Raw genomic sequence first — 15,199 nt, forward strand, 5'->3', positions numbered from 1 at the left:
ATAAAACTGGTTAACTTGCTGCAGCCGGTACTCTCGATTTTGTCTCCTTGTATACAGTTGCCTTCTCTTCTCTGCCTTTTCCTGCAGAACAGCTAATTGAATTGCCCTGAAATGTAGTGAACTGCAGAGTATGCAGATTGCGGTCAGGAAATCATTGCAGTGGGAAGTTTGGATCGGTAAGCTTTTTTTGAGAACTCTGTGTGTGTTACGAATGACTGTATCTTCAGTGTACAGGGCAGCACCCGACATAAGAAGGAACTGCTTGATAGCAGCTAAGAAGCAGTAAAAGCAGGAGTAGGACTGGATCTAAATCTGCCTGGGGAGAAATACGCCAGTGAAACTTTTCGTTTAACTAGAGTTTTCTTCAGTGATGGCACCTATGTATATGCGTGTCCGTGTGTGTACTCACACACATATAGATGTATAAAGAGAAAAAAAAATGGTTCCTAACTTGCTCTGGCCAGAGGCTGTACCAGTTCACCCTTCCCACGTGTTGTGATGGCTGGAGTGTGCTACGTTGTCCATGACTGGCCTTACTCCGTTCGGTTTTGAGAATGCATGTGTTTGCCCTCTGCAGCCAGAGGCACTGCAGACAAAGTGTTGTATAATTGGGGTTGCATCATACTGCAGGCGGCTGTTCTAGATATCCTGGCCAGAAGGGGGAGAGGTTTGGCAGCGGCCGGGAGGTTCAGCAATGCCTGCAGGTAGTTTTTTAAGGAGCAGAGTGACTGCTGACTTGTGTGGGTGGTTGATTTGCACACATGATATTGACACCATTGCAGTTTTACTGATACCTGATACATTCCTCACTGCTGCTCTGTTTATTCACAACGATGGGATTTGCGTTCTAATTCCTCTCGCGCTGTTTGTTCAGTCTCAGCAGTGATTTTGTACTGTTTCAGAAAAGAGAGTGCTTTAAAGTAAACTGATTTCTGCAGATGTGGGGCTTTTTAATTCTGATTTTATTTTCCTCAGAGGGCCTCCATCTAGCTAGTAACAAGTTCTACGCACCTGTGTATAATTTGAGATATGATGATGGTAGGTAAGAGACTGAAGATAGTGCTGCAGTTAAGCATTCCCTGACATATAAGTGAATGCATCCGTGTTCACGTTTCACATGTGAAAGTGTGCCTCCTTACAACAGCAATGGTTTCTATGCTGTTCATGTAATCAAAAGTATACTTGCAGTTTTCAGCAATGCCTCTTTTTCATATCTTGAGCTAGAATAAAGTCTGGTCATGTTTTAATGCTTTAGGACATCTCTGGGAAAATATATTAAGACTTGTGTAATTGGCAAGGTGTGTAATGAAGAGAGAAGAATGTCAGAACTGGTGATGGCTACAGCCAGAAAACACTTACGTGAAGACCCAGCGTTCTGAACATTTCATGTTTAAACATGCAAAGCGCTACCTTTTCGAAGTTTGGGTTTGTTTGGGGTTTGTTTTTTGTTTTTTTTTCATTTGGTAAGGCTCTTGTAGCATGAAATCTGTACTATTTAAGTGAAAGGCCAATCCTGAAATTACAAAGTAGGGGGAAACTTCGCATTGTCCAGTAACCTTATATGTAAAAACCAGAAAAGCTTGTTTAATGAGTAAACTGTTTAACTTGTCAGTTTGGGTAGAAAGTGATCCTTCTGTATTTTTTTCTTCACTTAGATAAGTGCAACAGGTCAAAATTTCAGTGCATGCCACAAAATAGCTTGGAAACAAGCTTAGTAAATATATATTTGTTGATCCACTGTTAAGTACTTGAATTAAATACAACTGCGTCTGATCATAATAGATATATACCCTATTATCACTCATTCAGTACAGAGAGAATTCTAAATTAAATTAGACGTGTTACATCAAATTTTCAAAACAAAAATTGCTATGCTTTCTTGTGCTTTGTCCTTTGAGCTCCTCTAAAAGAGGAGTCTGCTTAAATATTTACGAAGATGCTTTGTTGTTTTTATTAAATCCCTTCTCAAAATGATCAGGAGGTCTAGAAGACGCCTAGTGGTTACACTGGTACTGTGGTGAGACTGCTGTGGTCCTTAAGTCCATCAGTTGCCCGAGTTCCTAGATGGTAAATTGGGGGGGATAAAGACTATGCACTTTGCATTTGTACGTCACCTAACACACTGGGCTCTGGTTTATGGCTGGGGCTTCTAGATGCTATAATAATAGCTTTTCGTAGGTGTAGTTTTTGCAAAATAGAAAGGTGGAGTTGGTTTTTTGTTTGGTTTTTTTAATATATATATAGCCTACTGCCATAACTATTAATTATATATTTCATAAACTGGAGTAAAAAGTAAGGCTTTTTTTAGCTGCAAACTACAGGACAGATTTAGTCTTATAATTTCAAGAATTCAAGTATATTAGCATCTTGGCCTTAATGATGCACAGCTTTATTTTATATAATTTTAAATGGCAAACTGTACCTGAAGACTACAGACACAAGGGAGTGTTGAGTAAGCTATTTGCAAATAGGTGGTGTTTGCATTATTACATACCCTATGTGTAATACGGTCAGGTTGCTGCTGTGCTTCTAGAATTGTAAATACTGACATTTCTTAATATTTTGACATTTTTCTGATCCATATTTCACAGAAAATGGTATATCTCTAAAAGCATTTTGATTTAATATAATAATAGTGCAACCAAAACCTGTTCCCTTAGAAAATGTTGGCTCTTTCTGAACGTTAGCAGCTGATTTCTTTGCAAAATGATCCTGAAGGGAAATAATCATTAAATTCTGTGCTTTCCAAAGTTTTTAAACCCATATTGACTTCATTAATAGTCTTAACCTGTTGTGAACAAAACAACTTACAAAATCACATTTGATTTCTTCAGAACCTAAGGAAGAAAGAATAATTCACAAAATTATATCTATTTGACAATGCCACATAAAATTAACAAGGTAATTAAACACTGAAGGACAAATTGTAAGGTGATTATAAACCTTAAGGTAACAGCTTATCCCCTATAAGAATACATTTTGTGCCTCTTAACTTCCAAAATCCATTGCTTGGAAAAGGCTTTTCAAATCTAGCTACATGGACACCCCCCCCCAAAAAAAAAGTAGGTTAGTGAGCAGTACTGTGTCACTGGGTCTTCAGCTGTAAACACAACTCTGCTACTCTGCTGAAATGTGTTTCTCTCACCTCTGCGCAAAGTTACTCAGCATAGTCTGTTGTAGTCTGAATTATTTGTGCAAAAGCCAATTCCATTTGCTCGCATGGGAAATGCAATTGCAGCGTGTTCTTTGCGAGACAGGGCTTAGCCATACACTCATACCATCAGACATCCCTGTTTAATCTTACAGCTTATGCAGTTTTCTCATGTTCTCATGCACTAAATAAAGAAAAGTATTATAAAAGGATGAATATAAATGCTAGGAAATAAAGGCAACATCAGTGCTAGGAACATCACTATAGTAAACTTATTATATGACATTTGAGTCCACAAGGTAAATGCATCCAAGTACTGAAAACCAGCAATGATAGTCGCTCCTCACGAAATAGTAGGGGTTAGGTAAGCTGGATTTCGTTGGCTAGCACAGCTGACCTGAAATATAAGAATTCAGACAAATGTGTTTCCGTTGTTAGTTAGCAGAGAACACAAAGACGAGTCAGACGAGGTTAGCTGGACAGCTGTGTGGTTACCTGCTGTGACAGAGGGTGCTGGAAGTTGCCTGTGGGTGGATGCACGCTCCAGAGGTTTTTATACAGGCGTGCACCTGGAAGGAGTAACTCTCTGCTCCGACCAGTCGGATTGCAGGCTATTTAGAGTAACATTACCAGGCAGCGCTCGAAGAACTTACTGTGTTACACTAAACTCTTCCACATTTGCAGTACAAAATGAAAACACTCTTGGGCTTTGAAGTCCCAAGCGTACCAACCTTCAGAAATAAAATCTTGGCTTCCTCCAACCTCTTCCGTTTTTGCAGATTAAGTGTTCCCTGCGTTCACCTTAGGATCTGCAGTGCTGACCCAAACAAGCAACTTAGCGTGGGCAACTAGCGCATAAATGATGTGTGTGGCCACTTGGCAGTAGCCCAAACACAGAGAAAAGTTCATGAAGCTCCTACTGCCAGGAGAAGCTCAAGTGTTCCTTGCCCCACTGAGCGTCTGGCTGGGGAGGCTCTGGGTACCCTCCCCTGCCCCGAGTCAGGGAGGGTATGGAGAACCGACAGTCCTGAGGAAATAACAGCTTTCCCGTCATCTTTAGTGCAGCTCATAACCGTAGGAAATATTATATCTACTGAAAGAGAGAGTGCAAACATGAAAATCACACTTTCATCAGAAAATCTTGCAGTTGCTTGTTTTAAAACAGATGGATATTATAGATGTTGGAGCTAAACCAAATATGTATTCCTTACACATTTCAAGAATTTTAGAGTTTCATATGCATTTACCGCTTTGCTGCCCTTCTGCCCTCCCTTCTCCTTCTTGGAAAAGATTCTGTAGCAAGAAATTCAACTAGAGGGCAGAAAAATTTAAAAGGAACTTTGAAAGTCATAAAGTTAGGAAAAAAAAACACCCTGGCTAATTAATGAACAACTGAAGGTTGGCAATAAAAATAAGGGGGATGGGGGGGGATGTAGATTTTTAACTCAATTTATAGGCATTTGCATCTTTGGATGAACAGCTTTTGAATTCAGGTAATGCTTTCTTGAAGAGTGGCAAAGGAAAAAACGAGCCTTTTCTGTCACTGCGGCTGGCTGTGTATTTCACACGTTAGCTACTGCCTGTCTCTAGCAGTCACACCAACTATAGGAAACACTTGGCTGCTCATTCAAATGCTCACTAGTTTTTCTTTCCTCTGAAATTTGATAGTTAAAAGATGCTTTTTTTTTTTATACTTGGGACCTAGTATTGAGATACTAACTGTATTAAGTTGATACCTAAACGTTGCACTTCACAGGTCCACCTGGCTTTACAAGTAGTGCAAATGAGCGGTCCCGAGCTAGGTCAGTAGCTGTTATTAGCAAGAAAAAGGCAGATATGCCGCTGTTGGGATGACTGCCATACCTTTTTTAAAGACATGGTCTTTTCAGCAGGCACGTTCCTGCTGTCATATTTATTGTATTTGTCACCGGGGGTGACCGTAGCTCAGACTGGTGCTGCTGTTAAAAGTTCTGTCCTAAGCTTTGGCAATGGGATTGATGCTGAAGGCAAATAGCTTATTTTTTTAATCCGGTCAGAGGAACTGGCTTACTCTATATTGTGTATCTTGTGAAAGCAACTGAAAAGGCTGGCAACTGTAGGGACAGCGTTACAGCTTATTTACAAGTCATGTAGGTATGGTATTGTTTGTTGTTTATAAGTGATACAGGAATCAACACTGATAGTCTGAAATGTAGCTGTTGTTGACATATATTTACTATATAGTTTCTATAAATGCTTCTTGTGCTACAGTCTATCTCCAAGCATTTCTTGTTTCGCTGAAAATGAGCGTTTTCTGGAGGTGTAGCCCCATGGACTACACATGGACTACAATTTCTCCAGGCTTCTGTGAATAGGCAGGCTGAGGGGAGTACAGCACCTCAGTTCTACGTGTAAAAGGGTGGTTTTCAGTTATTAACTCAACATCCAATTCCACAAAGCTCTGAATTATTCGGTTGGCTTTTCTGTTTCTGTAAACGCTCATGGGAATTTTGCGATCTAGGAAGACAAAACGCAACAGGCTGCCAAATGTGATGAAATAAATGAAGCTTCAAATATTTTTAGACTGTATTTAATTTTAATGTGAGTCGTGTGGCTTGGGTTTTGGGGTTTTTAAGTCTGCTTATATGAAATCTAATTGGTGATGTGGGTCTCTTTCCTTTTCGGTGCTATCAAACTACCAGGGAAGCTGGGAAGAGTATTCTTCCTAACTCTGCCTGTCACTGAACTCAGCAGTAGCATCCTCTTCAGCATATAGGCAGAGTAGAACTATATTCATATGATTGGATTATAGATTAGAGTGATGTAAATTTAAAACAAATTTAAAAGTTCCTCTGCTGTTAATAGTAGCGATTTCAGTGTAAAATTATGTAAAATTGCTAAAACCTTAATTAAAAGACTGTGAGAAATAGGTGTGAAAATGTTAAGGTCTTCTCTGAACCCATCAGGAGCAAGAAGCCTGCCAGATTTGTGCCAAAAGAAGGCAGAGTTAGACCAGAAAAGTTAACAGGTATTCTTATCAATGAAATTAATAGTCACAAATCACCAGGACCAGATGGTAATTACCCAGAACTCTGCAGTGAAATTACCAGCTCCGAACCAGAGCGTGGTGCCTGCTGCTGAAAGTAGACTTGATACCAGAGCGCAGGAGACTGTGCAAATGTGAGGCGTATTTCTAAGGGGGCCGGGGAGGGATCTAGGGAACTGTGGGCCAGTGAGGCTGACGTCTGTGCTAGTTAAACTGAGGGGAACGGGGTAGCGTTGGTGTTAGCTGATAAATTATGAGACACAGTGTGGAAAAGGAAGAAGGTTTTGTATGTTCTTTGAAAGTGCCTACAAACATGTGGTTCAGGGTCCTCCAGTTAATACAGCGTACGTGGATTTCCACAAGCTTTTGATAAGGTCACTCACTAAAGATCCCTACAGAAATGAAGCATTGCTGGGGTAAGAAGGGGGAGTTATCTTTTGTTTTAATAATTTGTTAACAGCAAGGAGGCAATAAATGGTCAGGTTTACAATGTCCCATGGGGAGCCGTGCTACTGGGTGTCTTCCTAAAAGCTAACGGGAAATGAAGAAAGTAGTGTGGTGACAATAATGTAGAATTGTTCAAGATGGTGAAAACAAAAATAAGCTGGACAGTTCCAAAAGGATCTTTATGATCTTTATGAGAGGTGATAATATGATAAATGAAATTCATTGCTGACAAGTATAATATATTACACGGGGACAGCCTCTAACTCAGTACCGCCTAGGAAAGAGATCTTAATGGCACCAGGGACAGCTATATAAAAATACCTTTGCGAACCGTATCAGTAATCAAAAACATAGAGACTGTTGTGTCTAAGAAGAAAAAAAACCCAAAACAACAAAAAAGGAAGACTGTTTTTCTACTCTAGAATTCAGTTTGTCTCACATGTTCAGTGTGTGACTCAAGTCTTCGATTAAAACGTTCAGGGTCTCGGAGCTCCTGCAGGGTTTGCCGCAGGTCCTGGGCGGCCTGGTGAATGAGTGACGAAGAATGGCAGACTCCCAGTTCTAGAGCAGATTCTCCTCATCCTTGCTGCTGGAGGCATCTGCTGGACTTTCCTGGATGTGGAAGGCATGTTTGCATTCTCCAAATGGCAGGGACTTCTTAACTGCTGTCAGCAGCCAGCTAAATGTCTACAGCATGGTGTTGACAGGGCCTGTGCCGTTTGCTGAAGTACAAACAACTGCAAGGTGAAATTTGTTCCAGGTTAGCATCTTCAGTGTTTGGGTTGTTTTTTTTTTTCCCTATTCCATATGGCTGTGGGATGAATCCCCAGCTTAAAGTCACTAATACCCAAAGGTAATACTGGTGGCCTTCCTGACTAGCGGCAGCCGAAGGTGTAGAGCAACACAGGGTATGATCCTCAAACCAAACCCACTGTTTTCATTATTTTTAAAATGAGAAATCCTTTCTCCTTGGTACAGGCCGCCTTTTGCTCACCTAGCTGAGGTGACTCGGGGATGGTGACTCAACCCCTTCCCTGGGCAGCTTGTTCCAATCCTTGACAAAAGCATTCTTTTTTTTCTTCAATTGATTTAATGTTGCATGTTAAGTTAATCAGGCTTAACCTTACTTGCACGTAGAATGAGATGACACACATCTCAAAGAAGGGAGCAAAGCAGAGCGTTGCCAGATAAGTAATTATTTAAAGCTGTGCTATCACATAGGGGATCTTCATGTTCAGGAGCATGGAAGAATGAAGTAATGCTCCCAAGATTTTATGCTGAGAAGAGGGATGCCAGGCTGCGCCCGCCTTGCCCGCAGCTCCTGACTGCCGTTAGCCGTGTGTCGTGTGTTTAATGCCTGCCGTGTCCTCCCCTGGCAGTGCAAGTCCTGCAGCTTGGTAGCAAAGCTGTTGGGGAAACCAGTGCTGCATCACTTGGGCTCCCTGCAAGAACCAAGATGGTGAGGAATGGGACTATAAACTGAGTGTTGATTTCCATCATCTAACCATCCTCTGTGACTTAGGCTGCTCTGGATTAGGCTAAAGAGCCTCGTTTATGTGAGAATAGATGTGTTTTGTACTTTCCGTGTCCATCTGTGTGATCTGTTGAGCAAGTGCTCTTCCTGCCTGGCAGGAAAAGCAAGGAGACAGGTGAGTCAAAGTTTGGCTTTGGGTGGTCCGAGTAGGACCTCCCTTCACTTGTCTTTAAGCGAAGAGCCCTGGAGTGTTATTTGAGCACACACTCTGTAATACCAGAAGTAACAGTTTCTTCTTTTTTTTTTCTAGTAATTTCCTTCTTGTTGAGGTTTTTGTCCAGCTTCTGTATGTGTCTCCTATCACAGCAAAGACCCGTTATGTAAATGAACACAGGTCATTTAGGTACCATGGACCTGCATGAGGAGACTGGTTAGAGAGGTACAACTGCAGGGGGAAGGCAGCGGAGGAAACGGGGAGGCACAACGCGTGGCACCGCTGGATGTGAAAGGTGCGTTCGCCTGCATGAAGTCACGGGTGAACGAGATCCTTTGCCTTCGTATTCACATATTGACAGCAGAGGCAATGTAACACACCCATGGATTTTTTTTTTGCAGCTGATTAACTCCTGTTTTATTATAAAGCCACATGCTTCTGCTCCCCTCAGCAATGAGTTTCGGGGATGTCTTCAAGCCTTCTGTAGTTAATATTTCCAAATGTGAAGCTGTTTGCCTTCAAGGGATTGTTTTAGTTTGAATTTCCTCATTAATCCTCGTTCTCGTCTGTATTTGGACAGCGCTGTTTTTAATAGGGACAGGTTTTTCCCTTGGTGCCACCTCTTCCTCATCTGCTTATTCACCCCGCCTGTTTGGAGATCCGCTGCTCCCTGGGGAAAGAAGTCATTAAAGCTGAACTTTCATCTGAACTCTCTCAAAGCTTGGGAAGAATTTTACCTCTTCGCTAAGGAGCCCTCTGCCCTTCCACGGGGTGTTGTCTTACCTCCCGTGGTCCCGCTGCCATTTCTCAGCCGGTTGCTCGGGGAAGGACTCAATGCCATCTGCTATTTTTTCCTTATGGCAAGGAAAGAGGTCTTGAACTAATTCCATGGGGCTTTTTATAGAGCAAAGATTGTGATGGTCTTCATGTACCGAACTGGAAGTTTTACAGCAGGGCTGCCTTTACTCGATCTGTTTGGGGCTGGTTACCATAGACACAAATGAGGGACCAACTTAAGCTGCCTGCGTTAAGGATGAACGCGCCGCTCTCAGTGCTACAGCTTCGGCTGACCGCAGTTACCACCACACAGAGATAAAACTGGCAGGGCTTTTTTAACAGCCTTTTTTGTGTGGGACACTTAGTTGTCCCCTGTTGTCATAGTATTTGCCTAGGATTAAATTCTGCTGAAGCCAGGGAGAGTTTTGTTGTGGTGGGAGATGACCAAATGGCTGAATAACAAGAATGCAAGATCCGATTAACGGTATCCCACTGAAGAGTCTCCTTGCTTCTCCTCCACTTGTGAAAAAATCTGGTATTTCTCTAAAAGGAATATAAAAATGGATTTAAAGTAATTTCAGATTAATGACTAATGAGTAGCTCAAGCAACAGTTACAACTAAGCAATTAGTTTTGCAGCGGGAATTATTTAGAAATTAGTCTTTGCAGACTATTATTAGAAGTAACTTGACCTCGTTAAAAAGCGTCGTATGGAAGAAGTGTCTATTGACTTGGCAGCCACCTTAATGCGATGTTTTTTAACAAACCTGGCCTTCTGTGAGCTTAACTGTACAAATACAAAGGGCAATAGAAGGTCTGTTTCCTTAACTATTCTGCATGCAGATCAAAAATGTAATGCAAATCAAAGTAGCTCTGTGCCTGAATTAGTCCTCAGGCTTAATGACATTATTGAAACCATAGTTAAAATGTCAGATTGTGACCGTGAGGTAAATTTCTACATCATTGGAGTCAGTGGGATTTTTGTCTTGGACTGCAAGAAATACAATATTTCATCATTTCCTCAGGTTTAGCTGTAAGAGGGCTCTTGTGCATTTGGTATTGTGCTTTTTTTGCCTTTTTTTTCCCATTTATAGAATGAGTTTGGGTGCAGAAGGGATAGTTTGAAGCCTCCGGTTTCACTTGGATTTAATCAACGTCTGCGTGCTGCAGTATGCAATATGTTTGAAAGCTCAGCAGGCTTGTCTAAGCAAGAACTGCAGAATTTAATCCTGCGTCACTACTAATGGTTGTTTTTTAAAAAATCTATTAAGCTCCTACATCTACCACTGCATCTTTGTAACTGCTTTCCAGAGCTATAAATGGGCTGTAAATTCAGTACTGACTTACCTGCGGTATCTTGCTGTGCACCTGCTTCACAGGCAAACCTGTGCTGGCTGTCTCTGGAGTAGGAATAGGATGCTGGCTTTGCTCTATAAAAGTCTAAAGGGATTACAACCTGGATGTTTAAGGAACAGCTTTCTTCCTCTGACAATCAGAAGTCACCATTAAGCCCTTCCTAGCTCACGAAAGAGGGAGCTGCTGGCAGTGTACCCCTCATGATTTCTTTAGGGCAACAAAACCAGTTCCTGGTTTTGGTCTGCAGCAACACAGGTTGGGCTTTGCTGCCTTTTGGGGATATAAAGCAAAGTTTGACTGTTTGCAGGGGGTGTTTTGGCTTTTTTTTTTTTGTCAGAGGGACACTTGGATCTTGGCACGTTTCCTCAGCTTCACTTACCCTATCGGTGTGTTTTGTGGAGGTGAGAGGCGAGAAGGAGCTCGGCTCCAGGGAGGTAGTCGGTCTTGGCAAACCTTTTGTTGTCCTGCTGCCTCTGCAGTCATGCAGTGTGCGTGTAGTATGTTAGGAATGGCCCAGAGAAAGCAGAATTACGTTATCTGGAAAGTACCAGTAATACTTAAAGCTATGAAAGATTTGCCTGGCAGCTTTCGTAAGGCTGTTCAGAAAAGATATTTTGGGATGACTATTACGGCAAGGTTAAAACTATTCCCTACCAGCACCACCAAAAAGACGAGGGGTCGCTTCCTGCATTTTAAGCTAGTAATGGGCCCTGCAAATACTCTTATCGGCCTGCTCCCCTCCACGGTCCCAGACGGAGAGACGGGGTCTCAGTATTCGAGCCTACTTGGGGGGAAAAAGACAATTACTTTAAAAGCTGTTGAAGGACCATGATTGCAGCATTTCAGCACGGACAGAAGCTCAGAGGAGGGGTGGCCGCGCTGTGTAGGAAATTATCATCAAGTGAAATGTATGTCATGAGTAACAGTATCCTGCCACAGAGCACAGGCTAATCCAGCACTACAGCGGCAGCAATCCCAGGCAATTACATCTGGTGTTACAAACCCGGTTTTGTGTCCCTTACTCATCCTCTCCTCTGTCCCAGAGCTCTAACCTGCCTGTCTGCAAGCTTGTTGTCGCTGCCAGGCACGCTGCCTTTCTGCCCCCGCGTGCTTGGGTGGTGGAGAGCGATGCTCATGCCTGCGTGAACAGACGTGACCTCCTCTTCCGTCACTGCTCTGAGCGATGCCTTTCTGCAGGGAAATGACTATTCACATTATCTCCTCGAGAACACTGTGCCGTTGTATGGATGCTTTTACATCCACATCCGTTGTGGATGCTATATAGTAAATGCGTTCCTATGCAGTTATCCATGCATGAGTTACGAAATTCAATTAGAAAAATAATAGTCTTATTTTGGTTTTAATTATCACCTGTTCTGCAATGCAGCTCTTCTAAAGAATGTGGTTAGTGGTAGTACCATGTGAGCTGAGCCGTTTTTTCCTGCAACAACTGCCAACTACAATGACTTTAAAAAATGAATAAACAAGAACTGTGCTTTGCAGTATTGGACTCATTTATAATAACACGTCTTCTTAGGCCCAGGTCCTTGGTCTAACATTTCAGTGACTCCAGACAGTCATCTTGGTTCAGTTGGTCGCAGCTCAATCTTCAGCAAAGTCTGTCTAAAACACGATCTAGCCAAAAGGAAAAGACAGGAGCAGAGACAAGTAGGAACAGAGACAAGAGACATCGTCTACTATGAACAAGACTTGTCGTTGTAATTAATATGGCTCAACTTTTTGCAAAGTGTGTGATTGTAACTTGCATAACTGTGTGGTAACACTGGCTTTTAAATACCTACAGTAATTAATATTACAGAAATAATGTATGTCCAGTGTCTGCGTGAGTTAAGGCAGCTCTACCCTCTTTCACTGCAGTCTCCTAGTGTTCCCATGCTGAGCGAGATGTTTGTAGGCGGGTGCTTGAGGCATCGCTGATCTGCCACTTGGATTTGAACACGGTCAGTGCTGGACCTTGCATGTCCTTCAGTAAAGCTCCTCCTCTGCTGGAAGCCGAGGCTTCCTCCTCCACCTGTGGGTTTCGGGAGGCGGCGAGCAGCCTGGCGTGCCTGCCCGTTGCTGGTGGACGTAATTCTTGCCCAGCTGTTGCTCCTCCTGCCGTGCGCTCACAGAGGTATCTATTGCAAAGGCAATTGCGACATTTTTTTCAGTCCTTGCTGACCAGATCCTGCAATGTCACGCAGGCGCTGGGGAGGACGCGAGAGCACGGTGATGTTCACACCTTGCTGGTTCTGTGCCAGGTTCGCAGATTGGCGACAGGAGTGGCTGTTGCCACATGTCCCCCTCGACAGGGCCTTTTTTTAGGCATTTCTTGGTAACTCACAGTGACAGGAGGAACTGGATGCTCTTCAGGGACCACCCTGATTGGCCTCAGGGCAATACACGGTGCTCTAAATCTTAAACTTATATTTAAGCGCCACCAACAAAGAAATTCAATATCTTAACACTGTGAGCAGACTCATCCTGCTGGAAGTCACGTATGTGCTGAGCATGGATAGTTCAGTGTTGGCGAGAAGCTGAGAGAACCAGGGAATAAGGATGGTCCGGGCTCGTGCCTCGGGCTCTGGAAGAATCCGTACCCTTGCATCATCTGTGTATAAATCCTTCTGTCCCCATCTCCCTTCTACAACTTGAAGGGGAAAGGGAGCCCTTTACAAGTATCTCACTATAGCTATACAAAGTTTCTGAAACACCAAATGAAGGATTTTTTTTTTTTTGTGTGTGTGTGTCTAAAGGAGTTGCTACTTCTTTCTCTCCCAACCAGTGATAACTGAACTGGTTCAACTGAATCGAGTACCAGGGAAAGACAATTTGCTGTCCCAGAAAGCCTGCATGTATGCAGGGTGTTTCTCTGCCTTTTTTTTTTTTTTTTTTTTTAATGATGCTTCTGAATTTTGATGCCAGGGAATCCCTTGGCTTATACACAGTGAGTTGAGTTTGAAAGCTGGCTAAGGGGGAGCAGAATTTATCCCCTTAAATTAAATTATTATTTTAGTGAGAGAGAAGATAAGTTCGCATTTATCCACAAATATAAAAATGCTCTAGATGTTTCTTGCCTGTCCCTGCGCACTGTTAATTTAAAGCTTCCATTTTTGAAACAGCTGGGATGGGGTTCAGGGATCTCAAATAACAGGTTTACCCAAACCAGTCTGAGTGTGGGTGTCATCTTTGCTCTCCTGTGTGGCTCACGTGGTTGTGGCTGGAGCTGACAATGGAAACCTTTCATCATCTCGGCACCGAGGTTTCCATTTCTCCCTGCTACTCCTCGCCTGACACGACACAGCAACGTGGCATTAGGGGTTTATTGGAAGGGAGTTTGTTACCCTTACATCTGCTCACTGAGATAAAATAAGAGATCGGAACTACGTGAATTGCTGTCTCACAATGGAAAGACATGCTCACAAGCAAGAGTGTTTAAGAGTGCTTACGTGCAAAGACAATTCTGTATATTTGCCAAGCCCATCTCTTTGCAAAGTCGGAGAAGACACCGTAAACAACAGTTAAGTATGGCGAGACATTCATGCTCTCCTCCTTCACCTGAGGACAGTCCTCATTACTTTCTTTAGTCCCTCCTGCCATGTCTCCAGTGCAGGTCAAGATTTCTCTCGCTGTCTGCTGTCCCTACTGCGCAGAAGCACAGTAGAGTTCATTCTCAGCCAGAAAGGCCAGCAGACAAAGCCTGTGTACTCCAATGATAAATTTTAACTGAATTACTCAGACTCTCGGTGCACATGGTGCCACTCTGCAAAGTCTATGCTGATACCAAGGAAGAATTTCAAACCACTGAATATTGAAGTAAAATTCACAAATCTCTCCTGGAGAGACTGGGGTGGCAGTAAAAACACAAAAACCTAGCAGCACAGCTCTAATAAGAAAGCGCTGGGGGATCAGTGATGGGCGCTGTTAGTGTGAGAGGGCGCAGCTTGCATTACGTTGATAGGATCACCAGGTCAGGGAACTGTAGGACAGAAAATGGAAATGCCAGCATCAGCCTCCAATACATTTTCAAGCTGCAAAGTGGTACGTGGTTGTCCTGGTTTCGGCTGGGATAGAGTTAATTTCCTTCCTAGTAGCTGGTACAGTGCTGTGTTTTGGATTTGGGATGAGAACAATGTTGATAACACACCGATGTTTTAGTTGTTGCTAAGCAGTGCTTACACTGGTCAAGGACTTCTCAGCTTCCCATGCTCTACCGACTGAGAAGGCTGGAGGGGCACAAGAAGCTGGGAGGGGGCACAGCCCGGACAGCTGACCCAAACTGGCCAAAGGGACATTCCATACCATGTGACGTCATGCTCAGTACATAAACTGGGGGAAGCTGGCCGGGGGGCCGCTGCTCGGGGACTGGCTGGGCATCGGTTGGCGGGTGGTGAGCAATTGCACTGTGCATCACTTGCTTTGTATATTCTTTTATTATTACTATTATTTTATTTCAATTATTAAACTGTCTTTATCTCAACCAATGAGTTTTCTCATTTTTACTCTTCTGATTCTCTCCCCCATCCCACCGGGGAGCCGGGGGGAGTGAGCGAGCAGCTGTGTGGTGCTCAGTTGCCGGCTGAGGTGGTGCAAAAACCACGACAGTGGTGCAAAATCAGCACAGAGTGAATCGGTGCTGCCCCTGCGAGCCGGTGGTGAAGCCACCGCAGCCAGCAGACGTGACGGAAGTCTTGTGAACAACATCAGTGCAGACTTTGGCTCTCCCCTTCCCAGAGATGTCAGAGTGCCCCTGGCG

General features: G+C 43.3%; 1 protein-coding gene across 1 annotated transcript in view; it reads right to left on the bottom strand.

The window, feature by feature from the left end:
* Positions 1-3,674, bottom strand: part of METTL21C (methyltransferase like 21C) — an 8,296-nt gene extending 4,622 nt beyond the window's left edge. Inside the window, exon 1 of the mRNA XM_009333340.1 lies at positions 3,647-3,674. The gene's annotated coding sequence lies outside the window, so the exon portion shown is untranslated. The remainder of the gene's footprint in view (positions 1-3,646) is intronic.
* Between the last annotated feature and the right edge of the window lie 11,525 nt (positions 3,675-15,199).

Source organism: Pygoscelis adeliae, unplaced genomic scaffold, assembly GCF_000699105.1.
Source record: "Pygoscelis adeliae isolate BGI_AS28 unplaced genomic scaffold, ASM69910v1 Scaffold48, whole genome shotgun sequence".
NCBI lineage: Eukaryota > Metazoa > Chordata > Aves > Sphenisciformes > Spheniscidae > Pygoscelis > Pygoscelis adeliae.